Below are 25,448 nucleotides of genomic sequence, written 5' to 3' on the forward strand. Positions count from 1 at the left end.
TCCGTTCGGTATCGCGCGGCAACGTGCGTTCTCGTCCCGCGGCGTGCGTTTACGGCGCAATCGGCACTTGTAAATGCGCAGTGGCACTTTTGCCTCGGGCCTGGACACCGCCAGCCCCCATTGTTCTACACGGAGCATTTTAAAGTACGCATTCGAACTCTGACATTGGCCTCGGCACTCGGCAGGGTGTTGTAATAGACGATGTGGCCGTGTGCGCCCGTGGGACGACGACGGTGCTCATTCGACATTGATATGCATAGCCTTGACGTGCACGGTGTCCACGGAACTCTCGAGTGTTTCTTATTGCAAAACGGGAACCACGAGCCTCCGTGTACGCGTCGTCGCCGGCTAATCGACGTTTATGTGCATAATAAAGATAATCCTTCATGCATCGCTACACTTTGCGTGCGCGCGCCTGATATGCATAATGGAGGGGATTTTTTCCTACATCGGGCATTTTGTAAGTCGATAAGGACAGAATTAAGGGGCGGCTCAGGCTGTAAACGGGAGTTTAAAACCCGCTGCGTGACAGGAGGAATTGGTCTTCACAGAGCGCGTATCATATTTAATGTTCTCGCGCAGGGAAATATTGTGCGACGAGTACACGTATTATATGAAATAAGATTGCGTGAAACGTGGAAAGCAACATCAAGTGGTGGCCCTCGCGTGCACGTCAGATACGTATCGATCGAAAACTCCGGTCCCGGGATCCTTTTATGCCCGAACGGGATGCGCGATCTGAGCACCGCTGAGCCCTAGATACGCGCGTATATATGCATCCGATGTATTCAAAGGTGCAACCCTTTCATTAGCGTGTAGGCCACGCGCTCTATTATCCCCAACAAAACATCCGATTCCATTGTCGCACTGCGAACAATGCCGCGCCGCGGTCACGTGTTCTACTTTCGATCATTATTCGCGAAGTGTGCATAAAATTGGCAAATTGCTCCGCGATCGCACTATGCGATGCGCAGAGTTTTTCCCTCGCACCATGTACAAACGCATATACACACAGACGTGATCCGTCTGACAGCTGTTGTCTTCGTGGTGGTTCGCGTTCCGGAGACAAAGATCGCGCAGATTAATAAAAAGCGTTCCTTCGACCCTTGTCCTTGTCTCGCACAATGGGACTCCTCGCAATTGCTGATATAAATAGATCCTTCATGACACGAACCACTTTCCCGCTCTCGTCTATCGAATTTTTTGCGAATCTTGCGGATGACAGAAAATTCCATTCGGATAATTTATAAAATAAAAAAATGAAATCTGTGAAAGAATGGCGTGCTTGAGCCATGCGATTGTGGCGAAATTTTGTTGCTTTGTTCGACTCCCGAAAAAAATGCACAGAGGCACGTGCTCCACTTTTTACAAGGAACGAATTATGCTGAAGAGCATCCTATTCTTCTGCAACCAGTTTGCAAACATCACTATTATTAGGGTGTAAGTGTTGGCGCGCGCGTGCAGAGGTCCGTTTTGTGCGACAGTGCGTCGTGTTTTCGCTAAAACCGTTCATTCTAAATTACGTAATACGAAAATAATAAAAAGAATTACGATAATATAAAATTATAATAAATAATATGAAATAATTAATATGAAAATTTAGCTGAGCAAAGAAATGGCATGTTCCAGCACATATGTATGTCAGAAATGAAAAGAAACATTATTTTGCGAGTAAACAAATTTCGTCAGCAAAACGTTGTAGATATAAATTCTGTGTAAAAATATTCACACTTCGCTTGAGAAAAAAATGTCAAAATGATGATAAATTATTGGTGGTCATGACATCGTAAATTGCATTCCGATCTCAAAACGATATGATTAGAGACATTAATCGTGGAATTTACTACATATTACTCATTTCCACTCATTAGCAAGTGAAATGTTCAGCTCATAATAATAATTCGTCGAATCGAATCCTGCGAACAGGAGACAAGGATAAAGAGTCATCGCAAATCTAGAGTACAGAGCTACGCACGCGTGCCTTTTATCACAATAGGAAGCATCCGTCGAGTGATGCTTCCGACAATCAGCTGAAATGGATGAAGATCCTTCAGGGTAACTGAGCGCACGTCATTCTCCGGCTTGCACACGAGTTTCGTCTACGCACATTCACGAGGAGCTAGCATACATACATACGTACACAAGTTTCTCATCACGGTCACACGGACGAGAGCGTGCCTTATCGCACATTATTTCTCATCGCGAATCTATCCGTGCACGCGTCAGCGATAAAGCAGAAAGAATCGCGCGCCGTCGACATCCATCGCCGCGGGATCCCGGCAGCTTCCGGAAGTGAAACGAGCAGGGCGGATGCAACGATTACATCGTACAATTACGTGAAACACGATTGACCGAAATGTTCTACTCGCGAAAATATCATTTCTGATTTGAAGAAAAAAAATTCTAGATACTTCAATAATACTGTGTACTGCTGTGTTGTGCAACAATGACAATATTATTCAGCAACTGAAATAACATCTTTGCAATCCAGGTGTGTCGTGCTTAGTGAATGCACAGTATGCGTTTTCTTGTTCGTAATGAATGCGTTGCATAATTTCTCCTGAAAATGTTTTTGGTTTAAAATTTCCGCGTGTGGGGACCAGTATGATGCACGTCGTGAAAGGCACGTTTGCTTTCGATGGAAATCGATCAGTGTTGACGCAAGTGGCTGGAAGATTCGGTCGATGGAGGTCAATGACCGGCGCTCAAATATCAATAATATCCACGAAAATATGTCAGAGTAGTTGCAAATATTAATTGAGAAACGGTATTTTAAGCCTTAACGAGCTCTCATTGCTTTTACTGTTTCTAAGAGATAACTGGACCCTTGGAACTTTATCACCGGTTTAGCCTGAAAAAGTTTAAAGTTGATAAAAATGCTTGCTTTATTTATTCGTGTTTTTATTTAATTCATGACTGTGTAAGTTTCCACCATTTAACGAGTTATAAAGTTATGAGTTACGAGTTATTAAGGGGAACATTTAAAGGTTTCTTAATTAAAACATAATTATTTGTCTTTTGTTTATTTATTTGAAATAACGAGTATTGAAAATAGTAGTGATCATTTAGTCTGGAAACAACACACTTTCGCAATGCCGAAGCGGAAAGCGGGAATTGCGGGTTACGATCGTCTCCCTTTAATAGAACCAGACAATCGAAACAAATAAACCGCAGAGCACGGATATTCACGGAAACCGTATAATAACATGACGTAAGTGCAACTGCGTTAAATTACGTACGGCCCAGAAATTACACGGTTGACCTAGCAGCCAACCAAGGCAGTCTGACGAGGCCATTCACACTGTTGCCTTTGGAACACGGATATACGGGAGAAGGACCTCAGATTTTTTATTTTATACTAATAACATTTTTGTCGCATAAGAGTTGCGCTCCGCGACATAGTTTAACAATTCTAGAAAAGTAGTTATCACAATTTATTATTAAATGATGAAAAAAGCGCTAGGAGACTTTATCATTTTTGTTCATCGTTGCTAAAAACCCCAAAAATGCGATTAGCAATCAAAGCTCTTTTTATCTATCTATATTTTTTATAAACTTATAAATTGTAGAATTAGTAGTTAAGTCTAGTAGATAGACGTCTTGCGCGTCTTTGATCTTACGTCGATTGGAAAGAAGTCCCCTGGCGGCGACCACGTGCTTCGCACGGAGAGGTGGGAGACCGCGGCAGAAGCACGTGCGAACTTTCCTCGTCGGCGTCCACGAGGACGAGAAACGCGCACTCCAATCTGTTCACAGCTGACGGCTCACGCAGATCATCGGCAATCGAAATCTCCGTCCCCGACGTATTGCCTATCAGTCCTTTGAGCTCGTCGGCGTGCGCTCCAAATAAATCAGGATAAGCGCTTTATCCGGACGAGAGTATCGCTTTATGCCGTCGGAGTCCGCGGACGGCCGATGATCGCGTGCCACCGTAATAGTACGCGCGTAGGAACGAGCCAGCAATAAAACGACGACGACGACGACCAAAAAATGGAAACTTCGTCTACTACCGCGAACGAAAATAAATCCGTACATCAACCGTGACGCAATCGCCCGGCATGCTGTCCCAGCCGCACAGGAGAGAGCCTCGATGATTCACGGCGAGCGCTCAGGGCGCAGACGGTCAATGACGGTGCATCGCGCGTACTTGCGGACAGCCTCCCGGCAGGCTAGACACGGACTCGTCTTAATTAGGCGCGATTGAGCGAGACGTACGTACAAGAAAGGCGCGCGCTTTCCTCTACGGCCCTACGCGATCACCAGTTGGACCGGCAGCCAGACAGACGGTGGGCGAACGGACGGACAAACGGACGAACGGACGGACGGACGAAGAGCGCGTGGACCGCAGCGGAGGAGGCTGAGAGAGGCTGCGACCTGTCCGCTTGGTGACCATCGTGGCACTGAGCACCGAGCCTCTCTTTCGACCGACGGGCATAGGGCTTCGGAGCCACACGCGCTCTCTCGCTCTCTTCGCCGAACCTGTCTCGGTCCCTCCAACTCTCGCGCGAGCCCCCCGCTGTCGTTCCCTCTTCCTCCCTCGCGCGTCGCCCGAATCGCTCGTTTTTTCTTCCCCCTGCAGAGGGGGGTTAGAAAGGGGTACGCGGCTGGTCCTGCGGGCGTGTGCGTGCACGTGGTGGCACGCACGGTGTGCGCGTTTTTCTCGCACGCCGGTGGTAAGTTTAACAAAAAAGAAAAGCAAACGAAAAGACTGTGATACGCGCAATTAGCCGGCTCTCGGCCGAATTTATCTCGCGCTCTTTCGCGGGAGGTGCGCCGTGCCACGCCAACAAATTGCGAGAATCTCCTCTGCGAGACGGCGCGGCGCGGCGCATTAAGAATCTTAAAGATCGGTGCGCGCGCGGATGAAACGGTTGTAAAATTTAAATTTTTATTTCAACTATAAAATCCTCTCTTAGATTTCCCGGGGTCTTGCCCTGAGCAGTATTAAAGAATGAAAAAATATCTGGAGGCTTCTGCTTTTTAAAAAGAGATGAGTGCTTTCTCTCTCGAAGCGAACGTAATTTCATACGTGGAGAATTTTCGTGAAATTATTCGACGTTGAATTTAAAAACTATTTGTCCTGAAATAAACGCATCGCGGAACACAGCATTGCGACTGCGACTTGCCATCGCAATGGCGGAGCGGGTAAATGATAAAAGAATTTATATTTAGATCACGTGAATAAATCTATACGCCCGGATGCTTTATTTGACGGGGAAAAATGATAATTTGTACAAACGGCGGCGCTTTATCGTCGCCGACGCCGATACTCGACTCGCGTAATTAAAAACAGGCGACTCCGTGTAATAACCTGTTGGCGCAAGTCAATTGTGCACCGCCAAACTACTAAATACACACGCCGCTCGTGTCAACGTATGATCTACGCGGGTTCCATCGATTATGAAGTCGCGCCTCGATTCTTTTATTCGTTCCGGTAAAGCGTTTGCCGATTGTGGGCACGACGCGACGCGCACCGGAATATAAATCGACTGATTATTACTTGGATCGATTAAAGTCGTATCAGAAATATACACGACGATCTACGGATACCGTCTCCCCGCAGTGAATCACACGGGAAAACATGTGCGCACTACCAGTGGCGGAATTACGCTGGCGAACGGATGCTAAAAGCGGATCCAGAAATAAAAGATATATATATTACCTCTCTTCCTTCAAGAAAAAAATATTTTTCAGTCAGTATTTTATTCAATAAACTGCTGTTTCTAGTAATTATTATTAGTCTCGTAATTATTTGACAAAAAGTCTTGCCAAATATTTTCTCTTATGTTTATTTTGTGAGCTCAGTTATTCTTTAAGAAGGATTTATAATTAGGAAAGAGTTTAGAGAGCCAAACATTGTCGCAGGTCACGAGAGAAGATAATAAATCTGGTAGGAGCGAACAAACGGAAACAGATTCTTTGCAAATGTGCGATTCCTCATTCGTCTCGCCATTGAGATCTCTCAAGGCTACTTTGATCTCGCCGGCGTCGTCGGTGTGACTTTATTTTCGGCGTGCCCAGCAGCCGTCTGTAAAACTTGGGCCGGACGATATTAAAGGCCGTTCGGCGATTATTGGAAAAATGTGCGCGCGGGCCATTTATACGGCGCGCGCCGCGGCGCCGTTCGTGCGAGCGTCCACCTCGCCGTCGGTCAAATATAAATGCAAATCGACGAATACTCGCATACGTTTAAGCGCTCGGCCGCGCGCCGCTATGGATGCAGGAAGTGCCTCTGACTTGCATTTGTTCGCAATGAAATTTCAAAGATGGACAAGGCATCCCGTCGCTGTCGCCGAGATTAGCGTCATCCGATCTCATGCTCGTCGCTCGTGCTCAACGATTTACGTAACGTAATTAGACACACATCACTCTCATCCCGGTAACGAAGATACCAGAGGGGAGATAACTCGCACATTTTTTACCAGATTCTTAAATAATTATACCAACATCTCGTTAATCTTTAATGTTTAATTATATTATACCAATATCTACTTTTAGCCTTATAAGTTATTCATTAATTTCTTTTATATTCAGTAGATTAGACGCGCTGTATTAATTTGAAAATTCGCGAATCAACGGCGATTTCTTCGAGACTCAGCCGAGACGGGACGATTCGTGAAAGAATTCGAAATCGAATTCCATTAATGACGCTAACTCTTGGCATGCTCGCTGAATGATGATCATCGAGAAAGAGAGAAAGAGTCGCATGCTTGATATGTAACGCGCACCTGCGCGCAGAGTCCGTTTTACTTATGCGTGCCGCGCTCTTCGCGCTAAATGTCCCACGAGGTAGCAGACATGCGATTTCCGACGACGCGACGCTTCCAAGGATGCTGAGGGCACGGCGTCTCTTCCTCGACGGCTCCGGTCCTACGCTCGTTCGCCGTGTACCTCTGCGCGCAAACAAATGCACTGTGGACGCACGCCCGACGGATATTCTTGGACCGCTTGACAATCCCCGCCCGGTAAAATTAGAATAGGAAATGCACGCTTGCCCTTTACAAAGTAATTGCGAGTGGAGATTTTGTTGCTGAGATGAAATCCTGTGATTTAGTCTCGTTTTGGCTATACCTTTGGTATCACCGATACAAAATTTTGCACATTCGAAAAAATACCTGGTTCTTATTTTCGTATAATCGCGCAACTTTTTGTAAGAGGCTTCCGTCATTTTTTGTGCGCTTGCAATGCGAATATCCGGAAAGAGGAACACGTGATGCCCATCAGTCCGTATAATAAACCTTTCAGCATGTTTGAAAAATGAATGTGATTCCTGTCGACATGTGATTGTCATGTGGTTGCCGAAAACAGAGTATATTTGCTTTTATACATAAGTGACATGTTTTCACGATTGCGATTTCGAAATCGGTTTTAAAATTACGAGTGATCGTTGTAAAAGCTCGGTAATTTAATGTAAAATCTTCATAAAAGCATAGAGATTATTTAATAAAGCAAATATATAATTTCATATAAATAATAATCGGCTCGAGGAAATGTAATTTGCGCGAAATTGATTCATAATAGCTGTGCGAGAATGTAAATGCGTATCCGACTTATTCAGGTACCGACGCGTTAATACGCGAAACGGTGTGCGCTCGTGAATTATTAATAGTCGTATGATGCACGTTCCTATAATAATGAACGTGGATTCATAAAATCTGGTATTCGCAAATGCGTACAATTTACATTTGCAAACAGGGATGAACAGTGTTGCCAGTAGATACAGATTATGGGCGATAAATCAATTTGATCGATAGCCAGCTGAGGGTCACGGTGCATAATACCGGTTTGTATTGATGCCGAGATAAAGAGAGGGACAGAGAAAGAGTCAGAGTGGAAATATCTCTTCGTTCGTATATTTGCCATAATTATTGTTTATGTGCCTTAAACACATCGCCTGTGGCAAACAAACGTCTCCACCGAGGAAACAGCGTGAAGAGCAGTTTATTAATGTAAAAGTTAGGGAGCAGGTTTAGCTGTAAATCCATTTCGACGCCGATGAGAGTTCTTAACGTAATTGGTCGGGACCAAGCGCTGTCATCTCCAGGAACGACTTCCTTCGAGGGAGTGAAAGGACGACGAAAGTATGAAAGGGAGTCGTCTCGGGTAAGAAGTCCTTACGGACGGAAACTGTGTGGAAACCTGCGTTTCCACGCGAGCGTAACCGAGAATAGGGACGTCCCGAAAGATAATATTTGTAGTAATAACATCTCTCGACGGGGCTCCTCGTGCGCATTTGAAGAACCAACTCTCGAGGGCCTCATCGACGACGAGGACGGCGGCGCTCCTCCGGCCTTCCGAGACGCTTTCAGCGCCCTTAAACGCGCGACTTTGCAATGGCCGATGTTTGATTTGATTTTGTGACTCGGAAGGAACGTGACAAGGGTCTTATCACGACGGCGCAGCTGGCTCTCGTACATGTACTATATCCTCGCGGGCGCGTGGTTCTTTCTTTTATCTTCTCGTGTCTCATCTCGGAGCAAGTGGTGGAACGGAAGAATCTCTGGAGATCCCTGATTTCACAAGTTCGTTTCCGCTTAAACTTGTTTCGGGTCCCCGATAGGATTCGAAGCTCTAACTCAAATGGATAACGTTATATTCTCTCGACGTATTCTGAATCGTTACGAATATGATTTATTACATCTATCACATCATGATGAAAAAGTTTGAGAAATTCGTCAAAGCGAATCGATAACAGTTTAATATACCGGCAAAGGAATAACCGTTAAACGTTCACTGTCTTTTTCTGTCTCATTTAAAAATAACTGAAAATGGGAGGATCGGAAAATGGCGGTCACGAATCGCTTATGCATTCAATAACATTTCAACGAGGTCGAAACTTTCACTATCTACACGATGATTGAATAAAACGTTGTGAAACGGCACTGTCATCGTAGCGCGGGCTGCACTGTGCTTTTAAATTGTGCTGCATTCGAAAGAGGATCACGGGGGTAAAGGGATTCCCCTTTCCCTCATGCTTCAGTATCCCCTTCGCGTGTAATCGTTTTCCATGTACACGACGCTTATCTATCAATATTTGTGACTATGCGACGTGTACGCGGTGAATATTAATCACTGTCCGGCTGTTGCTCGAGGAGCAAATTTTCAGCCGGTCGTGCCGTCCGAAATTACATCCGGCCGACAGGTACCACGCCTATCGTCCCATCCAAGAGATTAAGCATCGAGGAAAAGCAAGCAGAAGAAAAAAAGGAAGCAGGAAAAAATAGAGGAAAGCAAGCCGAATTCTCCGGATAGATACGAAGCGATTTTTCGACGCCCAGGGATCGATTTGTATTCTCACGTCCCGATCTATCGTTTACGATCCCGATCGTGCCGACGGATCGTCCGTGGTTCTTGACTTAAAGCTAAAAGCGAGTCTAGCCTGCCAACAAAACGAATGGACGCGCGCTCCGGAAAGTTCCTCGGGGTCTCCGACTTCAAAGCTGCTTGCCGCGTCAAAGGACGCGTGTCCGCGTAGTTAGCGACATAAGTTACGGGCGTTTATTAGGAGCGCGCGATGAAGTTGCACTATTTATTACGAGGGCTGAGTACCGCGATACTTGCCAGTACGTCGCCCTGATAATAGCGCACCTACACGCCCTAAATTTCTCCAGCCGGCAAACTAGACGGCGACGTAATGGCGATGTCGCAATAACAAATCCGCTCCAAGTCGCGCGGCGTCACGCTATTTCGTAAGATCATCGTCGAGAATGTGCACTCTTGATGCTCGCGGTACCCGCTACGTCTCGAGAAGAGATTACATATACCGTGCATTTTAGCGCTGAATTTCTGCAGATACCGCAATATTTACGTTCGCTTACACGTTTTACAAAAAAGTTCAGATTCAAGTAATCGGCTTGGTCGTACTTGAACGTTGAATTTCGCGGGAAACGAAGACTAGATATAGACTTTATTTGACTTTCTAGCTTCACGCACGTGATACGAGCCGCGAAGTTTTTTCCCTTTTTTATTTATTCTATTCTCCGTGCGGGTCGAACTATCTTCTCAATTAAATAGTTGCGACTTATCGCGCCGCGTGCAACACGCTTAGACAGTTAGGCGCGTAATGCGGCATTTAAATGACGATTTAACTTCATAAAATCGCCGCAAAGAAACACCTAGCGAGTACCAGACTGGCCGGGCCCACTCCACGTCTGGCGTCTCCGGTACCGATGTCATTTTATTTCACGTCGTTTCTCTCTTCCTCTCTCTCTCCTTCTCGTCGATGGAGTCCCATTTAGAAGCGACCGCGCCAGACATTTCCAACCGGCACAAGGAATATATAAAATTGTCGTTGCCTTCGCGTCGCTGTAACTGTCGATGTATTCTGGGCAATAAAATCGATATGGCCCTTTGTCCCAGGGAATCATCGATCAACCTCCGGCCGACGGACACGCATTACGCTACTTTACTGCCTGTTTAAGAGCCCGCAGTTAAACATTCGAGCCCTTGACCCCGGCGCGAGCCGGGTAATTTTGCGATGCAAACGCGGACCCTCGGTTCGTCGACCCCCTCCGGATAGCAGATCCCGTCGTAACGCACCGGAGTGCTTTCCGTTCGATCTTTTTCACGATCGATCGCCACCAATTTTATGCTCGTTAACCAGCCCACCGTGTGCGAGCACGCTGCATGGGCGCATACAGATGCATACACGTTGCACTTTGCTCGTGGTAGCACAAAGGCAAACTTTTCCGCTCGTTTCGTACGGAACCGGAAGAGAGCGATATAGCGGTCTCTTCCGTTCACTCATTATCGGCCTTCCTCTTGCCGTCATCCTTCCTTTTTTCTCGTTCTTCTAATTCTCTTCCGTTAACTCGCTGGAGTCCTCATACGCTTCTCCACTTTGATCATCACGATATCGATTGATTAGTCGAGGATGAGGTCTTTCTCTCTTTTATCACGGCGCATCTCTCTTCATCCTCGCTGGCGTCTCCATTGTCGTAAAAGTTTTAATTAAATCCGGCTGCCGAAGGCATATCCGTGGCGATTGTCCCGACGACGATCGAAAATAAACTTTCCTCTCGAAAGGCGCGCCAGGGCAAATGACACTCGTTCCGCGAGCACTTGGAATTCGCGAATTCGCCGACGGCGAAACAAAGCTACAGAATAATCCCCGTCCTTAATGAAACGCTCCTATTTCGAGAAAGTGTGAGAGGCAGGGAGAGGACCAAAATGCTTTTTGGAAGCTTCGTTTATTTACCGAATAAGCAATATTTTATTTGCCTTAAGCTTCCAAGCTTATGCGACATCTTACAACGATATAAGCGACTTTTTAATGTCTTAAATTCATTCTCCTTCGTAGCGAAAATATGCCGCAAATTAAGAATAAACAACTTACTGGATTTGAAAACTGTGCTTGATTATCAATAATATTCATTCATGTATGCTCATACTATAAGCTACGAAGCTGCATAAAATTTTGACCCACACTCGATGATCGGTTTTTACGTCTCGTCCGCATCGAGCCGCGACAGATAGATTATCCGAGAAGAGTCCCGCATTCGCGCGCGCATCGCTCATCGAAATTCCGTTGAGAATATCCAGGCATCACGAGACGTGGGTCGGATCATATCGTGCCCGTTTTTTGCATCGGCACATACACATAATCTCGAGCGTGAAATGATCTATACACGGTGGAGACGCGCGACGGTGACGCCCATGCGGCATCTTCATCTCCGCGCGGCGGTTCCTCGTTGCGCCTCGATGCGCGCAAAATGCAATCTCGCGAAAATGGATGCCTCGTGTTTGCAACGTCGCTCGAATATCCCCGAAATAGAGCTCGCTGAGGCAGAATAATTGTTTTCTTCCTTTCTTTCTCTCGCTCGCTCGCTGTTTTTTCGTATCAATCGGGACTGACGCGCGGCGCGAAACTCGCGCGACGATTTTTGCAGGACCTGCAAGCGAAAACCAATTAAACGAGAACAATGAATCGCCTATCGCGCATCGAGCGAAGTACGACCGTGCGTCGTGATCATGTCCGCGACGCGATCCGCCACCGTATTCCCAGCAGTTTGCACGTGGAACCGATGAAGCTTCCCCGCGCGAATTTTTATCGGCGATGATCGCAGTAGAAACGTTTTCAAGAGCCGACGGTCAATAAACTCGACTGCTGTTGCGCGTAAATTATTGCGACGAGATCCCAAACAAGTACAATACAAATACAGCGAATACAAAGACCTCGCGAGAGAGACGGAAGAGTCAATTGTCAAGTTTGATGAGATTCGACGATCCTGACGTGTTCCCGGGAAACGTGTATCGTCGATCCCCATTTATGAGCGTATTGGAAACTTATATTCCACCGTAAATATTGTATGGGATTTAAATAAGAAAGTTAAACAAATGCAACGGTATGCGGAACCATATGCCTGATGAGACGGACGTCAAGGAATCTCTTCTGCATGTGGCACGTTCACTTCACGGTCGTTCTCGCCGCGACGCCAGCATTCGTGTAATTTGTACATACAAAAAGAGATATCACGCCCGGGATTCTTTTCGGAAGAAGACAGCGTTTCGTGTCGACGTTAACGTTTCCATTAACCCCTCGCTTCAGGTCCGTGCGTGACTTTGACGAGGATCGGGCCTCTCGTCTTTTCCGTTTTTTATGCCACATTATTCGGAAACACTTGGGAGGTCGATCAGAATCGGTCTCGGCACATTTCTCTTCACACTACCAATTATTAACTTCATGTCCGTTCGTTGCTCCTCATGTGGCTTTATTAATTTTATTATGACAAATTATGGAAGAATAAAAACAAATATCGCAAATTTTTCTTAATCATCAGATATAATGTCTTCGTTATACATATATGCTTTACCTATGTGTGTGTGTGTGTGTGTGTGTGTGTGTGTGTCTTCAAGTTTTTAAAATAACATGCCGTACTTTGCATCGCACAAAAGAGGAAAAAGAGCTCCGCGATTCCAAAAATAATGCAACGAATGAACGACTGCGCAGATTTCCAAGTAAAAAAGGGGATGGAATACAAAGTACAGAATTAGATAGTGAAAAAGAGAAAGAAGAGAAGAAAAGAAAGAGGGAAAGGAAACGCGCATCAGGACTTTTCTATATTTCGCGCCGTGCCTATCGCCTGTGTCCGGCTATTAAATATTGTAGTATGAGCCCATTGTCGACTGCCGTGCGCGCATAATAATTGGTTACAATAGCAATGCGGGAAAGAAGCCTTATTCAAACGCAGGGTCCGGCCGTGTCGGTCATTATGCTAAATGCCGCCAATTATTAAGTCAGCGATTCTCCGCAACGTATCTTTTGTCATACCGTTAAACGGATCGCTTTCTCGACAACGTTCTTTAATAAGCGGCATCTGACAGCGACCGATGCGTCATAATGCACTTGCATAATGTTATTAAAAGCGCTTGATAAATATTCAGCGAACGTAAGGTATCCGCATTTCCCTCCACATGTATCCCCGATGACACATTCTTACGTGACACATTTGCTTGGCGAAACGCAAGATCAAGGCGAGATCAAACATAATTATTCTCGTACAATTGGCAATCTTCTTGATTTATTTGACAATCGAATGAGTATGTATATTTCTGTAGATGAGTGTATCTATGCGTGTACATATCTATGAATTCGTAAGCACGTACTCGAGTCAATTTGAAAAGAACATGGGTGCATAATTTTTGAATGCAGCAGCTAACGGGACGCGTTATAAAACAATGAAAGTCCTATTGTTGCCTAAGGAATTTTTATTTCCATCACGTTATTCACGAAACAACGATTCTTTGTTGCTCTTGATCCTTTGAATGATCGAAGTATTTCTCAGAGTATTTCCTGGGAGAAACGTATTTAAAAATGAGAACCGCTTCCTCCGAGTAATAGACACTTGAAAGAGGGAGAAAGAGGAAGAGAGACAGCATGCGACACGTGGTCCCCGAGGCTGCCTATTTCTCACGCTTAACTATTATCGTGTCAAACTCGTGCCCGAGTTATTCGTGCCAAGAAGTGGCGCAAAGTCTCGCAAGGACTCGGAGGAGTGCTGCAGCAGTGCCGTGAATTTCGGGAAAGGCGGCCTTCGGACACGATAAGCCCGGATACCCAGGTCTGTCCAACGTCAGGCGCGAAATAAAAACGTCGTCGATCGTGTGGATCGTAAACATTTTCCTCCCGCAAGAGCGGGGCCAGGATAAAAGTACGACAGTGCGACGAGCATCATGTTGTAAACTGAGCGTGCGGCGAACATTCGAAGACCACATTTCGTTGAAAAAGAAAAAGGACTTGCGCTTTGTCTTCTCCCCAGACGCGCCGCGGCGCCTGCAATAATCCGAAGCTGGATGGACCACCCTGCCGGCCTGCCTGCGCCTGCTTGCTCGCTCGTTCGCGTTCTTCTGTCGATTTCCTGTCTTGCTTCTTCCGAAATGGGAGAATTGTCCATTCGTATTGACGGAAACGCGCACACGGAAGTTACGGAGTTTGTTTTGTCGGATCATAATCTCTCGGCAGGCTGATACCATCGAGATGACTCTCGGCGTGTATTTTTTGTGTGCTTTTTTTATTTTTGCCAACTTTCAATTATTCTGCAAGAGATACGTTGTCTCGAACAATATCTTTATTAATAATATGAATCTTTTTGTAATCATTAGTACATATTTATCTATTTTTAGCGAATTTGTACAGATACGTTGGTGAGATATAATATTGCGAGAGATATTATACTAATATCGGCATAATTTTAGTATTTTATCGAATTATTTAGGCTTCGTGAGTGCATGTCACGTTTAGGACAACTCAACTTTGTTCGCTTTGTGTGCTTGATCTGCTACACCTGGTCGCCTGTTGCCGACCTATGCAAGGACTGCCGGTCGATTTCCCCGAAGTCCTCGAATATATTACATCAGGCGACAATCGGCACCGCGAGAAACGTGCCCGAATAAGAAATGGACGAAGATATAAGGCGCTTAAGGAAATCCGAGAAATCTCCTTCAGGACCTTTGGCTTCGTCTCTCAGAGTGTGTCAGAGTGGTACGCATATTTCAGCCGAAAATGTGCTTTTCTTTCCCTCCCTCTCCCCTTGCTGTCTCTCTCTTTTTCTCTCCATCTTCCTCATTCTCATGCATATACTTCTTTCATCTTAAGTTATGCGTCCTTATCTAAAGGGTCGAAATAAGCTCGCGCCAGTTTCCCGTTGAATTTATTAGCTCTTAGGTTCCCGCGCGCGAGGAGGCAGCTAAATAAATATCAAAGATATCTTGCAACGTACGAGCGCTAAATCTGTCGGTTCGTCGTCCCTCCGAAGGAGTTTAGGAAAACAGTAGGACACGAGAAAAAGCAGCAGCGCGCGATATCGCGTTAAAGGGAGGATGGGCTTTCGGATCACGTCTCGTTACGTCTCGTGCCACCGTCGCGTCGATCGGATTATACACCCGCGCGATTCTGCCAGGCTGCGCTGCAAAATTTTTCATTAGCTTAAGTGCAGCTGACGCTTCGTCATCGAAGCAAGCGAGGCGGCTACAATCGATTCGACCGACTTCCGCGCGTCTCCATCGCTGCTGCAGCTTGCGCGGAGCGAGGTGTTTGAATTTACTTTCTTTACCTGAATTTACCCGAAAGTCAGCTTGCTGTAATCGGTACAAGTCGTCGTGTAACGTTATTACGTTCGCCGATTACGAGAATGTACGATGACTCGCTCAGCTTCTCGTCATATTATCCAACGTACACGAGATAATGAGATGGATAATCTTCCCAAGTAATCTCGATAAAATATTGACAAAATTTTAATCAAAGATCTCACATGTAGATATCAACAGAGAGGGGAGGGGTAATGAGTTCTCGTGCCTTACACGCTTTACGTGATCTCATCTAATCTCGGGAGCGATGCGCGCAGCAATTGTCAAGTTCAATGAAACATCACGAGAGCGAAGGGAACGGGTCCCTCCCTTTCTCGAGTCATACCGGTTTCGATTCCTAAATCCCCCAAATGGACCGGCGTTCAATCATACCCGCGCCGTGGGCGGTGGGATGCACGTCGAGAGACCGCGAGAGCACGAGCGGCTTCCCCGAAAGGGAGGTCCGACAATTCTAATTACCGCTATTTCGAAGCTTTCCCCTTACTCCCGGGGCGGTTTCGTGTGAAAATAAAAAGCCACGTCCGATAGAAGCACCTATTTCGACAAATTGACCAATCAAGGCGAGGCTTAGGAGCCCCCTTTTGTCTACCTGTGCGTGATTATCGCATTAACTCGATATTTACGAGAACATCTAATGCCCCAAGTTATAAACGCATCTTCGTTGCACCTGCTGCACCTCTCCTCAAGAGACCTCCTGAATTCCTATGTATCATATATATATATATATCATATATATATATTTCTTGCCTTTCTTGCAAGCTTGTAGAATATATTTTAGCGGAATGAATATCTTACCTGCTTCCGCAACTTTTCGAAAGTGTGTAATCCTGAAAGCCGCAGTTTCCGCAGCGATTGCATTCGTATATGCGACGCTGTGATTCCCCCAGCTGACGCACATAATTAACTCGACTGCATTTGGCAGCGCAGACGTGGATCCAATCAAGTAGATGCAAACGGCTTAGTGTAATCGAGACTGATCGCGCGCGTTGCGTTCCATTGGGTTTCCGTATCGCGTTCCTCTTGTGCGGTAGTTACTTAACGGTAAATACTATGGGAAATCCCTTAAAACGTTCCGCTGGTTAGCGAGCAACCAAGTCGATGTTCGCATCGAGCGGGAACTAAAGCCGCTTCACCAATGTTCGTTCTGATGCAATCGCACACTCGGCAAAGATCGGTTCGCCAAGCTGGGAGGGATTGTCGTCGCACTTAAGGGAATGCATTAGTTGAAATTTGTTGAACGCGGCAGCGTCACCCTTACACGAACGTAACCAAGTTGGCACAAGTAAAATATTGCTCGATCAAACGACAGAATTAAATTGCATCCAATTATATCCAATTTTCTTATGTCGATTATGAGGTCTACTTAATGACACATCGCACTTTACTATATTTGCATATTAAATTAATTACATATATGTTGATCAATGATTGAACATTTGATAAAGCCATACATTTCTTTTATTCCTTTTTTTGTATTAGAGCGAGATACTTATCGGAATTTGTCACACTCGGCGGCGGAAATGCGGGTTAGTCTTCGCCCGCAATTCCGATTACTTGCGCGTTTTTATTCGAGTTATTACAGTGACACGAGGGGTGAATGCGGTGAGGCAAAGAGGCGCGAGGAGATTCATAGAGAGTATTCCACGGCGTGGCCTGTTTCTTGTTTGCCGCAAAGCTCTCGGTCTGGCTTGCAACCCACTATTACAGGTGAATAACACACAACGTGCGGATAACATGCGCGCGTGCATCAGTATGCATGCAGATACGGTTATGTGCACATATATGCGCATACATTGCGATTATAGCCGTAAGCCACCGCGGTGGCGTACGTTAAAGGAAGTAAGGCAGCTTTGATCTCGATTGAAGAACATTGCAGCGGCTGTGCCAATAATTATTGCGTCACGTCGCGAGTTGCGATTGTCATGTCGCGAGAAAGCAGTTTCTTCTTCTGTAAAGGCACTCAGTTCTCTCGAGAAATAAATTGCACAAATATTTAATAATAGTTTATAAAAAATCAAAATTTTTACACATAATTGTCAATTTAACGACATGATTGCAACATTCGAAATTTTATTTGAATTTTATCTTATAATTTTATAAATGTGTACCTATCGCGGTATTATTACAATTATATTAAATTAGTAATTGTGTAATTTTGATTCTTCGAAGCTTCGAAGTTCGAATGTCGAAGCCTTCAAGGGAAATCACTGGTATTAAACTGAAATTGATGTTATATCCGAGAAACAAACGTAAAACTTCAACAAGCATCATTTTACAGCGTTAAAATCAAGAGCTTCACTGTGATAGCATTTTGCTATATATGCTTTGAGAAGCGCTCGTTTGATGAGCAAACTCTAGAAATTTGGCTCTCTATTTTCGTCTGATTGTGAGCTAAAACTAAAATTCTCTTCAATCATGAATCCTCTTCTTCGTCATCATTTGTCGAAGCTTAATCGCGCTTTTGGATCTTCCGATAGCTAACGGCAGGAGATAGGCGCGTTTCGATAAGATCGCGATATTTTTCAGGCAAGACAGACAAGCGAATTCCTTTTCATTCAGCTCGAGTGGAAAACGCGCGGAATTTGTGGGTACATTGTTTCTGACTTGGTGTCTTGCCAGTTTCGAGTTTCCACCATAGTAACAAATGCCGCGCTGTTACCCTGGTAAAGCACCCTTTATTAATGGGCCATTCATTTTCGCGAGTGATTTACGGTTTCTAGTGGTTCCGATATCCGCCGTTCCGCTGTCGCAAGGCTTGCAGGCTTCGATGAAGACTGTAGCGCGATATTCAAGAGTAACACATTGCGAAAACGATGTATCAACTTTGTAAAATATCCTCGACGCGTAATTAAGGTCTTTCGATAAATACGACTTAGTGAATTGTAATATATCGAGCGAATTGAACAATACATCTTGTGCTCGCAAAAAACGCGATAAGCAGTTATGTTTATTTTTTGGTCTATAAGTAGATCTTTGAATTTTTAGATACTTAGTTTCTCTAAACGAATCATTAAAGTTTCCTTCGAAGACCTTAGCTCGTGAAGCTGTCTACAGCCTCGAAAGCGCGCACGTTTTAATTTAGTTGTCGAAACGGATCGCACTTTTCGAGCAGCTCGCGGCGACAGGCGAAAATATTTTCGTCCACGGCGGAATAAATCGTGCGAGCCGACACCGGTCGACCGGCGCACATTTTTGAAGATGGAAAATCGAGAACCACGCTCAAATGAATTAATGCCGCAGGCGAAAGCAGGGAACGCATAACGATCGGCTGAGCTCGTATTTATCAGTGAAACGGTTGGCAGTCGTCTGCAAAACATATTTGCTAAAAAAAGAAAATTTGTTTTCGACGGTTCCGCACGATGACGACTGACTTATCAGCGATCATTAATTGCATCGTTGCTTTCATTAAAGCAACTGTTGTCCTCGAGATATCCTTGAATATACGATTTCATATGCGCAGTACTCATGGAAGGTGCACCTTGAAATATTCTTACTTTCTTTTCGTTGGATGTTTGACGACGTGATATTGACATGTAAAATATATCTTCAATAAATAATTCTCGCGCACTGAAAACTAAAGATACCCGAAGAGTATAAGAAGAACACTGATTTTATTTTTGGATAATATAGAAAGAAAGACAGAGAAAAATTGAAGCGCGAAAAGACGAGAATGAGGAATCTGTAAAGGATGAGAAAAACAGTGAAGAAAAAGCACTTTGGGACGTAGCTTTTCCAAGTTAAACGCGACTCATGCACTCGCGTCGAAAGGCAGAAAGGCAGCGGCAGAGCGGAAGCGGAAGAAAGGTCGAAGAAAAGATACAAATGCACGTCCTGGCAAAAAAATGCCGGGCGGACGAGGCCGTGGTAAAAACCGATAATTAATTCGGTCACATCGCAGCATTCTACTCGACAGCTTCTTTTGTTTTAGGCATCCTCTCTGTTCGGCTTTCTCTTCTCTCCCTCTCTCTTCTCTTATCCTCGCTCTCTCAATCTCTCTTTGACTGCTTTAGTCATGGCGCTTTGATAAATTGTAGGATAAAATTTAGGATAAAAGTATAATTTTAGGATAAAATTATACGATGCTTTCAACAAATATAATGATTTCAGTAATAGAGGAAATAGAAAAAAAATGCCAACAAGAAGTACAATAAGTTCGCTTTGTACAGCAAGCACAAAGGGGACAGTTTTACGTGAAAAAAAGAAAATAAAACTGAAAATTTTCAGATTTTTATTTCACTTTTGTTCTCATATATATGACAATTTTAATATTATTATTTCATATTATGTATTACGTTTCTCGTTCATAAAATATCGATAGAAAATATCTGAATCGCGATTCTGCGGATAAATACCGAACATTATACATCGAATGCGTTGCACATTTTCATAAATCACAAAGCGATACTCAGTCATACACGGACAAATCGTGTATCGTAGAGGACATCCCGCTCTTTGTGCGTCGCTGATATTAAATTAAAAATTAAACTGATCGCCGCACTGGGTTGTTCCACGTGATAAAGTACTCTTAGCGCTCTCGGTCACCCTTCGCCGATGACTTCATTCTGATCTGATCGTCCGTCCTGATTTCACTTTGAAACAACCCTCCAGTCGCATACATGCACGCGCGCGTCCCTTTTCGAGTGGAAATATTCCTCCTCCTCTCTACAAAATATCGGCCATTAGGAGAGAAGACTTCGTCGAAAATAATCTCGTTACGAGACGGTAAAGCCAATCAGCGTGCGAATAAATCGCATCGCTTGCGTTGCACATAAATCTAATAACGCGTCTCCATTCACAGCGATATTGATTCGGAATCAAAATATATCGAAACGTACAATAATCATCGTATTTTTCTTTCAGAACTTTTTGCCCTCTCCTTTTCCTTTGCATTGTATTAAACAGCCACATTATATTAGACAGCAATTTTGTAATCTAATACTGATACTGTCGCTTTTAAAATAATAGATACGATAATACCCGCGAGTGAATGGGATCGAGGTAATTGTTGAAGAATCTCGTGTGAAGAAAGCCGTTCATTATAATGCCGATGTATATCACTCGTCGATATCGAACAGACTTCGCAGTCGCTGCTGCCGACAACTTTGCAGACTAATAATAAGCGACGTGTTCATCCGGCTTTCGAGCCCGCGAACCGCCGTTCTAACGCGTGCCATTCGAGTAATTTGACCATTCACGTACCGCCACTTTGTGCATTTAGCGTGACAGTACAGAATTGCCACGTATACAGGCGCACGCGCTCGATTTATCTCTCTATACACACAGCCCGGCGCAATTTATTTCCTCCAACAGGCGGAAATTAAAATCGATCATTGGCTCGCCCGTATCTCGGCGAGATGCCGTCATCCCGGCCGGCTCCTTTTCTCCTCCTTTCACCGCCTCTCTCTCTCTCTCTCTCTCTCTCTCGAGTCGTGCCCCGAGATTACTCGGCCGACGAGACCCACCTAAATAAATAATGACGGCCAAATTCGATCGGCAGGTTATTCGGGTCACTTGATCCCCGTCGTCGTCGTTCGATCAGCCTCCGTTTTACAACCGGAAGCTCAATGAAATCGTACGACTCCAGTCTCTTCAACCTAAATCTTCGGAGCATCTGTGATATCTGTTAAACTGTTGACTGCAATTGTAAACATTGATGTCATTATACAATGATTTGCTGTCTTCTGAATCGTCTCTTGAGAAAATTGAATATGAAGGGGGAATAGACGCTTCAAACTATAAAACAGAGACATCAACCTCCGTGCTTCTCTTGATCGAGATCGCGTCCATCTCTCGTCGAAATCGCACTCCGCGTTCACACATTTAATTTCCTTCCGGAAACAAGTTCGCGACACTGCGGAATGGTGCACATTGCGATGTGAAAACTGCATAACGGGGACACGTTGTATTACAACAACGAGCATTTCTCTGTACTATCGCAGAGCGATCGACAGTCGAGCGAGGGTATCGCGTCCAACGATACCATTTAGTATCGTTGACGTTAATTCTTTTCGAAGAGAAGGCTACGAGAATGGTCGCTGGAAAGTATCCGTTTTGCGCAATGCGTCGTTCGGTTGTCGGGTAAACGCGGCGGACCGTCCCATTGAAAATGTAAAATAGGAACACGACGCCGCTGCCTGTGTGTACAGGTTCGACAGTTTTATGGATTCGACGTTTCTGGAGCGAATTCGGTTTCTATTGCAATTTAAAAGTGGGACGTGAATATTATTCCGTGCCCCGGATAAAAAGCGTTACACTTGTGTCACTTTATGTCTGTTATCAGAAAATTGGCAATAAAGGAAAGTCGATTTCTTTTTCTTATATAATAGCAGTTATGTATAATATCGTATATCATTATTACATTATTAATGTTATATCAAATGATGACACATTATTAACCTTATGAACTAGGTATTGATTAATGCAGAGACGTTACGTCACAATTATCAGAGTATCAAACGAATTATGCGATCTGTATCCGCAAATGTTTCTTCTCGAATTAAATTTATTGTAAACGAATCAAGAATATTCGATTAATTTTGTTATTACAAGAATAAAATAAATTTATTCTCTTGCAATGCAAATTTCAATTTGCCATTTCAAAGGAAATTCTTAGCATCAATAGATAAATACATAACACTTTCGCTTTTGAATCATAAATCGTGAAAAATTGCCTAGATATAAGTAACAATGTAAATGGATTATTTTAATGGTATATGTACTCGATATTATACCTCATACCGTCGCTAACAACCGGCGCTATCCAAGGCACACGACAATATCATGTCTTACCACGTATTCAACGGCATTCGACTCTACTAAAGTAACTCCGTTTTACGACTATATCTATCCCCTGCGGAGAGACGTCTCGTTACCGCACAATGAAGATCCAGGGAAGAGTTATTTCTATACGCGGGCGTCCATGCTGCACAGGCTTTCTCACGCAACAATGCGCATCGTCGATCACATCGCGAAAGGCATTAGCTATTTAATTGGCATGGTCATATCCGCGAGCTGCGCATCAAATACGGTCTCCTCACGATACACGCGCGTAACAGCACATTTTTCGAATGTATACGAGAGTGGCGTGATACGTGAATATTGATGTGTAAAAAACGCAGAGTTATTCCGTTATTTTTCCGTCGGGGAAACCCATCGAGCATTCCGGAACGTCCCGGGTTTGCGCACGCAACTTAATATCGACAACCCCGAGGGGGAGACTCGAATACTTGCGCACCCCTTCGCCGGCGAATTCGCATCTCGTCTCACGTCAAATGTTCCCCCCCTAACGCAAACGTTTACGTTAGCGTTTACGTTGACGGAGACGTTTTGACGGGCGTGGAGAACCACTGAACGAGCTCGCGCTCGTTGCGGATAAGTTTAAAGCCTCAGACCTGGCCGGGCCTCGTCGGATAGGGGAAATTGTTTCATAAATCACGTCTTACCTTCGCGCGCGCGTGCTGGACACGGCCCTTTCGTTTCTGTGTGCGCGCGGACCTCGTTATTTTACAGCCCGATGTACGCCGCCACACCACACCCGATGCAGCCGCGCCGCATTCATCCGGGGCTGCATCGCGGCGACTCGCAATCCGATCTCTTTGCCGACTTTTCCGAACAATCTTATTTCGAGGTCTTCCCCGAGCAACGAGGAGACGACGATAACAATCCCCTCCTCAGCCCTCCTCGAAATTCCGCCCCGAGCTACTTCTATTTTATACAACAGGATGCGCAGGTATGATTTTTATAGGACGCCGCAGAAATATTATCGATATTCTCGTTATAAAGAATGAAGCCGAGTGGAATGTGTATCTCAAGAAGGGAATGGGCTTATAACTTATACTTTTATTATTATTATTATTATTATTATTGCTTTAATATTTTCTTCGCGGACCTTATATCTGATGGCACTGCGAAAAGATTCATTCGTTGCGGTAGATTCTTTTCCTTCATTTTTGTTGCGGCCGCGGCGCACCGCGATTATTAGAGCATGTTATTAGATCTCCCCGAGTGGCTATTCGAGGATCGACTGCTCGTAAAAGTGGACCGTTTTCCTTTTCGGAATCCCCTAACCGAAGTACGGTAACGAGCCGCGGTGTAATCTGGACATTGTCTAGATTTAATTGGACCAGAAACGATCCCGAGAACTTCCTCGTTCTCGCGTCGTTGCGAAAACGATAACGAGCGCCCGGGCGAATTGCCGGCGATGTCTCGTGCTTTAATCCAGTTAATTCTCCGGAGAGGGGAAAGTTTGATTGAGTCCGCAAAATGGCTCGGCGTGTATAATTTACGGAAACTTCCGGTGCGCTGCTGGCTCGGTGCATTTAGCATTTTCGGTCGTCTCGAGACTCTTTCGAACTCGAGAAGTTGCCACTGCCAGGACCTTCGTTCGTTTGTCCGTAACTTGTTCGAGAGAAAAGTGCGGAGCCGCGAACGTCGCGAGACGAGGAGTCGTATAATTCCATGAATATTCGGTTCTGTCCGTCGTTTAACCCAGTTACGCCGACTGCAATCTCGTCCTGGATGAAGACTCGAGTTTTGCTGAAAAACCGATACGTTTTTCCCAAGCGAGCGTGGAAAAAATCCAACTTTCCCCATGCTTTTCGTGTCCGCGAGACTCGTCCTCGGCGAGACGCGCGCGAACGACGGCGCCAATTATTATTGATTATCATCCGGCTCCGCTTTCACCATCTCTCACCCTATCGTCGAATCGCGTCCCACTGCGTGGATGAAGTGTTATCGGTTATTGCGCGTAAGCGAACGGCAGCGAGACGGCATTCGACATGCACATATTGACGCACGCACTCGTTTTTATCTAGCTTCTCGATTAGAAAATAACGGACGCGCGTCACGGCAACGCTTTCTCCCTTTATCGCGCTTGCAGGCCATCAATCTTAATTAGAGACGATACGCGGTATCGTCCTTCTTTCGAATCACGACGCCACCAAGCCGATCGGGTCCGCATCACGTTCTATCGCAGAGCGGGACTCGATAAGAGGGAGGCCGCGTCCTCTCGCAGCGAAGCTGCGCTCCCATTTTCCCTCCTAATCCGGAGCGCAACCCGAATTTCCTTTCACCTTTATGAGAACTTGCTCATAAGCATAAACATTGCCTGGATAAACTGTGTACGTCAACATCCACACTGGATGGCGTGGATTTGATAAGGGTGGCTGTGTCGCTTCGCTCCGGCGTATTCACGTTCCCTTAATACCGCGTCGAGTGTCCCTTCAACGCCGAGGAACGTCCGGTGGAATCACTTTTAAAGCTCCTTTAAATTTCACGCGGCGTCTGTAAGATGAATCTGAGTGTGCTACGTTCGTAAATAAATTGCGTTTTGATAAATTGCATTTCGCAGACATCAAATGGCTAAATTCCATCCAAAAGCGGACTCGAGTCAATTTCCCGTTCCTCGCCCTTCGATCATCCGCGCGTTTCGATATTTTCTCATTGCGGGGCGCAACTTCGTCACATTACTGCTGCCTGGCCGCGAGCCAAAAGATCCCGACTCCGGCGATATTTTACAAACGGGCGAGCGTACAGAATCCACGAATGAAATTATGACGCTAATTAAACAGGTCGGTTTACGACGCGATGACTCGCGCCAAGTATTTCCCCGTCATACATTATTCCTTCCTTAAAATCTTCCTGTACCTTTTCCGCGAGCAGTACATTTTTAACGATCGCCAACTCGCCAGCCGGGCTTCCTTCCGTTCTTTAATAACGACGATAAGAACCATTCTTGCCATTCTTTCGACGGAATATTCGGCGTCCCGTTAACGCTCTACCTCCGTCACACGAGGAAGCGTTCCTCTCCATTCTCTCGTTGGACGTTGATAAATAAGTTCGGAAAACAAGCTTTTGTTCTCCGC

The 25,448-nt window shown here is 45.2% G+C and overlaps 2 protein-coding genes across 4 annotated transcripts in view; one reads left to right on the top strand and one right to left on the bottom strand.

Annotated features, from left to right (window-relative positions):
• Window positions 1-25,448, top strand: part of LOC105282478 (mediator of RNA polymerase II transcription subunit 20) — a 107,191-nt gene that overhangs the window by 33,035 nt on the left and 48,708 nt on the right. The window lies entirely within an intron of this gene.
• The window catches only part of LOC105282479 (facilitated trehalose transporter Tret1-2 homolog), a 75,513-nt gene that overhangs the window by 28,484 nt on the left and 21,581 nt on the right, over window positions 1-25,448 (bottom strand). The gene's annotated exons all lie outside the window — the stretch shown is intronic.

The sequence above is a fragment of the Ooceraea biroi genome, chromosome 4 (genome assembly GCF_003672135.1).
Source record: "Ooceraea biroi isolate clonal line C1 chromosome 4, Obir_v5.4, whole genome shotgun sequence".
Lineage (NCBI taxonomy): Eukaryota > Metazoa > Arthropoda > Insecta > Hymenoptera > Formicidae > Ooceraea > Ooceraea biroi.